A 6,163-nucleotide genomic window follows, 5' to 3' on the forward strand; every position below is an offset into this window, starting at 1 on the left:
CTCTGCACACATCTGATCCGATCCAATCCAGGCCCCCATCCGATCTCGCCAGGAAACCTCCGATCGAAGTGGAGCGAAGGGTCTCTCTTCCCCTCCTTCTCGCCATGTGCGTGCGTGCGTGCCCTGGGATCGTTTCTAGGACTACCCTGATCGGTTGTTGTTCGTTCCCCTCGATTCCTGTTAGACGTTTGGAGTACATCTGTGGGTCGAGGCGTGGGTGCTGTTGATCGATTGCATCTCGGTCTGTTGGCCAAGGCGGATTAGGCTCGGCTGTAGTTAAATCTCTCATGATTTTCGAGTAGATCTGCCAATTCTGGTGCGTTTGCTGTTGTGTCGCTCAATATATGGCTGATCTGTCGAAGGATGTGAGCTAGTTTCTGATTCTGTAGCCCTGTTAAGGTATACACCTGTGATTTGCTAGCGGCTTTCTAGTCGCTTGGAGTTATCTATAGTTGTGCATCAATTCAACTCTTTCATGTCGGTTTGTCGATATTACTGTTGGTTCGTGGACTTCTCAGCAAAACTAGACTACTTATGCTCCCACTGAAGCCAAAGATTGCGCTGGTGGGTATGCTAATAGGTTCTGCTAAAATTTAGCACTGTATGGTTAGTCAATCCATTGGCTTGTTGTAGTGGGCAGCTCCTGTGCAGTTTGCTGATTTCATCTCTCTTGCAATTTCATTTTTTTGCATGGTGGCATCTGGTTCATCTATTGTTTGACGTAACACAGATATCCCTGTATGGTAACTTACTCTAGTTCTGTCTGCTTTGTATTTACAGATGCAGATCTTTGTGAGCTCGGACCAATCGCTCGCCCCTCCAGGTACACACGTCTCCTACTATTATCTCAACCCTGTGAGTGCCAACTTGCCTCTTGCCTGCGGAGAGTGTTGACTAAATTTCTTCTGATACATGTATGTGTGTGTGTTTCCATCGCAGGGAAGACGCTTTTGCTAAAATGTGTGCATGCCAAGATTCCTACAGTTCCAGACTGATTGGTGAGATTACAGTTATAAGGGTGGATCGATTAGCATACTCTGCCTACTGAATGCCAGTCTGAGAGGTAGCATCTGCTATCGTCAGGTTATATAAGGTGCGTCCACATGAACTGATTTCTCACTCAGCTACGTATAATCTATGTGGAGAAGACTGACAACAGACTGATAGGTTAATATGAACATCAAATAACTTAAACAAAGACATTGTTTGTGTTAACCCACCACTCTTTTATTGAATTTTCCCCGTAGGACCTTACAAGCAGCAGCCTTCACAACTCTTTCATACCCAATAACTGGAAAGAGTGTGGCACAGCAACAGAGCTTTCCTTGTACCAAATGCACGCACATCACGTGGCTGCTCAAGTCCTTCCTTCCTTCTGTTTTGGTATAAAAATCTTCTTCGGTTTTGTACATGGTCCCTGGTTCCTTTGATGACATTAGTCAAAATACACTGATGGATAATTATATATTCACACTGGACAACTATTAATTTCTTTTCCTGTAAAATGAGATGACATGATGCAAAGTGCAACCTGGACAATGACATATGGAGTAGTGTTTTTCTTACTAATTTTGGAATAGATCCATTGCATGTATATACTGATCCTAGCCAAATATGAATTCCTTCCACATTGACATAGAAATAACCCCAGTTCTGCTTGTTGTTTTGCTTTACTGTGTCCTGCTGCCACTGGACATAATCTCTTCTACTTGATTCACTAGCATAGTTTTGATCTGGTATTTACATTCACTGTACTGTATAGGTAATTAGTGCTTCAGCTATTTCTAAATCAAAATATAGTTGCATTTTCTGTATCCAACCATTCACTGTTCTCTAAATATCTGCCAGATATCTTTGCTAAATGCTGGCCCCTCGCACGAAATGTTTAGCTTCTGCTTTGGTGGAACAAGTGATAACCTACTTGCTGCTGGTTCTAGTTCCAAGGTAAGGGAATGGAGAGAGGGGAGCTGTCCTACTGTGTATAGGACATCATGGTAGGTTCTTTTTTTGTTCTGTCTTTTTTCTCTTCCTGATCTGAACATGTTGAAGGCTCTATTTTGTGCAGGTTGCTCTCACGAGAAGCTGCTGCTACAGGACGCCCTCCCCTCTCCTCCAACCCCTTGACAGGGTGAGCTCCACCCCTCCTTCTACCCCTTGCAGATCTGATATGAAGTGGGCATCGGTTGCAATTGTTATGGCCACAACAGTACAACAAGTATTGTTTCAGTTTTTATGTGATATTTGATTGTGAGTGTAATGTTTGATGATGCTTGCATCATCCATTTTTCATGTCTTGTATGAAATCTTTACCCTATTAGAAGATGCCACCATCAAGTTGGCATGGCATGCCACCATCAAATTTGCTGCAATAACTCTAGGCAGATCATGACCAAGCTGGCATGTTTTTTGTTCCTGATTTGAGATTGTGGCTTTGGACTTGTTCTGCTTCTTACATGTCTCACTATCGTATATGTCAAACTTCAGATCAAGCAAATAACTACTCTGCCTACTCCAGTTTAGAGTACTCCAAAGTTATTCTGTCTTGAGAAACCACAAATTGAAGAAGTGCTTGAAAGCTCCAAGTATTGAGTCCTGCTGGCTTTTTTTTGTAGGTCTTCTTCTTCCTTGATCTGGTGCAGCAGCAACAATTCAAGGTCATGGTCATGAAGCAGCAGCCATATATTTTTCTTCTTCTTATTCTTCCCTGAGAAGAGATGAGATGAGGTTTGTTTTCCTCAAGGTCAAGGTGCAGCAGCTCGATTTGATTTGATGTGATTGGATTCAGTTTCCTCATGCCTCTCTGTTTGCATTGCAGGCTCTGTTGGTCGGTCTTCAATTCTTCATGCCGCTGCTGCTACTGCTACATGAGGACCCTCTTCAATTCTGCATCCGTTGCGGCCGCTGTGGTTTCCACTTCCAGAACGGTTCCTTGTGCGGTTACCCGGCCGCCCGCATCCTTGTGCGGTTACCCGGCCGCCCGCATCCTTGTGCGGTTACCCGGGCGCCTGCATCCGCAAGTGTAAGCTCCCCCTCCTTCCGTTCTAGATCTCTAGGTCTGTTGCTGTCATGCGCCATGTTCTTGATGTTGCGCGTCCTCATGTGGATGCCACGAACGGTGCTGCTCCTGCGTGCAGATTTGATTCGCCGCATTAGTATGCGGTTGTTGTCTTGCCGTGGTTGTTCAAATTGAGATGCACCCAGTTGATTCGTCATCTCGGGTCATAATTTTTCTGCATTCCCTGTTGCTGTAGCTTGTTGGATGCATAGTTTGATCTCTCAATGGGAATTATTGGTGAATGGTGATTGTCGATGTCAAAACCGGCGGATCTCGGGTAGGGGGTCCCGAACTATGCGTCTAGGCAGATGGTAACAGGAGACAAGGGACACGATGTTTTTACCCAGGTTCGGGCCCTCTCGATGGAGGTAATACCCTACTCCTGCTTGATTAATATTGATGATATGGGTAGTACAAGAGTAGATCTACCACGAGATCAGAGAGGCTAAACCCTAGAAGCTAGCCTATGGTATGATTGTTGTTCGTCCTACGGACTAAAACCCTACGGTTTATATAGACACCGAATAGGGTTAGGGTTACACAGAGTCGGTTACATCGGTAGGAGACCTACATATCCGTATCACCAAGCTTGCCTTCCACGCCAAGGAAAGTCCCATCCGGACATGGGACGAAGTCTTCAATCTTGTATCTTCATGGTCCAGGAGTCCGGCCAAAGATGATAGTTCGGCTATTCGGACACCCCCTAGTCCAGGACTCCCTCAGTAGCCCCTGAACCAGGCTTCAATGACGACGAGTCCGGCGCGCACATTGTCTTCGGCATTGCAAGGCGGGTTCCTCCTCCGAATACTTCATAGAAGATTTTAAACACAAGGACAGTGTTCGGCTCTGCAAAATAATTTCCACATAACACCGTAGAGAGAATAATATTTACACAAAACCAATCTGCTGACGTATTCCGCAGCGTGCCATCACGCCATGGCCAAGTCTTCGTTTGAATCGTTTTTACTGTACCACCTCAGCACGTTTAGCGAGGCGGTTTTCTTGGCACGTCTTGTCAAAGCAGAGATCGTGTCCCCCTTATTCCGGGATCCTCATCGATGCGGATGTGGGTAACCCAACCGCGCCATTGATTACGGCGCTTGGAAGATAAGCGGGTTTTACCAGGCTGGTGGGGGCGCTTAGTTGCGTCCGTCCATATAAGGGGATAAGGATCCACCTTTTCACCTACGCCTTCTTCCTCCTTTGCTCATCCATTTCCGCGCACTCGAGCTCCAGCGCTCAAGTCCGCACATCCCACCTCAACCTTCTCCAATTATGTCCGGAGCGGGAGGCAAGTGGATGGCCTCCTCCGTCACGGAGGGGCACATCACAAAGCTGCGGGAGGCCGGATACTTGTCCGGCGACATCGCGTGTCGGCTCCCCAACAAGGGGCAGCTCGTCCCCACCCCCAGGCCCCATGAGAGGGTGGTGTTCCTCACCCACTTCCTCCGTGGACTAGGTTTTTCACTTCACCCATTTGTCCGGGGGCTCATGTTCTACTACGGCCTGGATTTCCACGATCTGGCCCCAAACTTCATCCTCAATATCTCGACGTTTATCGTCGTGTGCGAGGCTTTCCTCTGCATCCAGCCCCACTTGGGTTTATGGTTGAAGACCTTTAGCGTCAAGCCGAAGATAGTGGGCGGCCGACAAGCGGAGTGCGAAGGCGCCATGGCGGGCAGGATGCCCAATGTTACATGGCTCGAGGGCTGCTTCATGGGGACAATGAAGGGGTGGCAATCGGGGTGGTTCTACATCACCGAGCCGCGCGACTCCAAATGGGCGGCGGCCCCCGAATTCATATCTGGCTCCCCCACACGGCTCACATCATGGAAAGAGATGGGCCTGACCTGGGGTGATTCCGAAGAGCTGACCGGACTCCAAACCTGTGTCCGAAATCTGGTGGACAAGAAGCTCAAGCTTGTCAACGTAGTCCAGGTTATGCTCATCCGCTGGATTCTCCCATGCCAGCAATGGGCCTTCAATTTGTGGGAGTTTGATCCGGCGCAGCACCGGACCTTGAGCCGGCTCTTCGACACTACGTACGAAGATGCCTGGAAGGTGCTGCTCAAGGGCGCCGAAGCTCCCGCATCCGCTACCGAAGATCGCGGATTCAGCTCGCAGCGTCAAGCCAGCGAGGTAAGTTATTTTGCCCTTTATGGGACTCTTTTTTCATAGTTTGACTCTATGCGGGATCTAAAACTCCCTAACCTTTGACAGGACTGGCTGAAGACGTCCGGACAGATTAACTGTCCGGCTCCTTTGCCAGAAGACCCAGTGGACGCCCGCTTGACGGGGCTGCTGGTTCCGGCACCTCACGTGGTGACGGAGAAGAAGGCCAAGAAGGAGGCCACGGGAACTCGAAGGAGCTCCCGGCACCAGGTGCTGTCAGATTCTGAAGCAGAATCCTCTCCTGAGAACGAGGAGGAGGAAAAAGAAGCCTCTCCCCCAGCGGGGGAAGAGAAGAAAAGGAAGGCCGCCCCGACTGGGGAGGCCGGAGGGTCCAAGAAAGGAAGGACCCTTCCTCCGAACTTCTCCACCAACGTCGACAATGACGAGGAGGAGTGGCCATCAAGGGCCAAGCCCCTGGCAGGATCGGAAGTGTCCGGATTCCGGAATAACTCATGATTTTTACTTGTCGCACAGTGTCTTCTAACGCCGAATATAACCATGTAGCCCGCCCAAGGACGAGCTCGCCGCTTCGTCGAGCGGCTCCTTGGATTCGTCGGATATGAATAGTACTTCACTTCCGGCCGCCTCCTCTCCTCGCGACGCGGACAACACCGCGGTGGAGTCCCAAAAGGGGCCCACCCAGGAGGAGGAGGTCCTGGAGGCGCCGCAAGGCAACCTCCCGGACTCCGGGCGCAAAGGTGGAAAAACCCCAGAGGGCTCTAAGTCCGGCCCTGTGCCAGAGTCCGTACCGGAACCTTCAGTGGTTCCGAAGTCCAGCAAGCGGCCCCTTCGTAAGAAGGGCAAGACTGCAACACCGGTGACCTCCGTCCATCTGGAGGCACCAGATAACTTGCTGGAGGCGCTTAACGGCGCCTCCATCAACGAGGAGCATCACACTATCATGAGTGCGATGGTCCAGAAAGTTTAGTCCGCCAA

General features: G+C 49.6%; 1 long non-coding RNA gene across 3 annotated transcripts; it reads left to right on the top strand.

The window, feature by feature from the left end:
- The first annotated feature begins 8 nt into the window (after positions 1-8).
- On the top strand, positions 9-3,341 carry LOC119339845. Of its 3 annotated transcripts, XR_005164210.1 has the most exons (6): positions 9-823; positions 940-1,093; positions 1,248-1,944; positions 2,066-2,128; positions 2,613-2,724; positions 2,816-3,341. It is a non-coding gene; the product is annotated as an uncharacterized LOC119339845 (long non-coding RNA). The 3 variants fall into 3 exon arrangements; XR_005164211.1 differs by lacking the exons at positions 2,613-2,724; positions 2,816-3,341 and having other exon boundaries at positions 1,248-1,994; positions 2,066-2,322; XR_005164209.1 differs by lacking the exons at positions 2,613-2,724; positions 2,816-3,341 and having other exon boundaries at positions 2,066-2,322.
- The last annotated feature ends 2,822 nt before the right edge of the window (positions 3,342-6,163 follow it).

The sequence above is a fragment of the Triticum dicoccoides genome, chromosome 7B (genome assembly GCF_002162155.2).
Source record: "Triticum dicoccoides isolate Atlit2015 ecotype Zavitan chromosome 7B, WEW_v2.0, whole genome shotgun sequence".
Classification (NCBI taxonomy): Eukaryota; Viridiplantae; Streptophyta; class Magnoliopsida; order Poales; family Poaceae; genus Triticum; species Triticum dicoccoides.